The sequence below is a fragment of the Geospiza fortis genome, unplaced genomic scaffold (assembly GCF_000277835.1).
Source record: "Geospiza fortis unplaced genomic scaffold, GeoFor_1.0 scaffold648, whole genome shotgun sequence".
In the NCBI taxonomy this organism is placed as follows: domain Eukaryota; kingdom Metazoa; phylum Chordata; class Aves; order Passeriformes; family Thraupidae; genus Geospiza; species Geospiza fortis.
The window spans coordinates 243154-244385 of NW_005054630.1; positions in this window are offsets into that span (position 1 = coordinate 243154).

Sequence of the window (1232 nt, forward strand, 5' to 3'; positions counted from 1 at the left end):
CAATACTGTGTATATCACAAATAAAGACAAAATGCGACTTTCTTCAGCCTCAAAATGAGATTCTGGCTCTCTTTTCCTAAACACATGTGTTTATTTCTGTCAGTGAAGATTTGGCTGTGTACAATTTTCCAAAGAGGTAACCTCCATTTACTATTAGTTACTGCAATTCAACAGCCATTTCAAGATATCATCTGCAACAAGGGCTTTGTTAACACCCCTCCAGGTACAAACAGCTGCTAAAGTGAGAAATCAGAAACGTGTGTTTGAGCAAGAAGGACAGAGCCCTGAGGGCAAAAAACCACTGCAGCTTCTAAGCCCTGTATTGAACCCACAAGCCACAGGTTTGTCTTATTAAAAGTTAAAATTGCTTGGCGTTTTTCCAGTCCTTCTCTGGCCAGAAGGCAATACAGCTGGCACCAGGGGTGACATGCTGTGCACACAGCTGCTCTCTTCCCAGGTCACTGCAGGAATACCCACTGTCAAACCAGTGAGAACCTGCACAGGGGTGAGGCAGCGAATACACAGAGCCAGGGAGAAACTCCTCACTGCCCTGGAAAAGTCACAAACATAAAGGGTGCATCAGCACAGAGACCAACATATCAGCAGAGACACTACTATGGTGGGCAGTAATTAAAAGGAAGGAGGCCTCTCTTCCTTTAATATTTAGGTGGTCTACAGTCCTCTTATAGTCTTGACCCAGTCTGTGATGGAGACACTCAACCACATCCATGAAACAATGAAGAAAGGCGTAGCACACATAAAAAACTGCTTCTCCTGTACTCATGAGCAAAATGGAGCCCACTGCCTCTGCATTTTAAAGGTTAAAACCAAATTAAGATCAAAGAATGAATGCAAAACAATTGTTGAAATCATGTATTCTTTTTTCCAAGTCAAAGGTGCTAAAATATGGCCCCTGCACCACACATTATGATAACGTGTTGTACACAAGACCCATAGATGAGATGTATGTGAGCACAGTGAGATTAGAGCGTGAAGAGCAGGAATTGGAAAAGACTCCCCAGAAGCACAAATACTTCACCTTGCAAGGAAATCACAGAAGGAATTCATGTCCACAATTCCAACTGTGAATTGATATAACAATATCTTAATAACTGGGAGGGGAGAAATAAGAATATGGTGGTTAAAAAAAGTAATAACAACTACAGTAATAATAACAATGAAAGAATCAATTAAATAAATAAATAAACTAATAAAAGGTGGGGAGAAAGGGA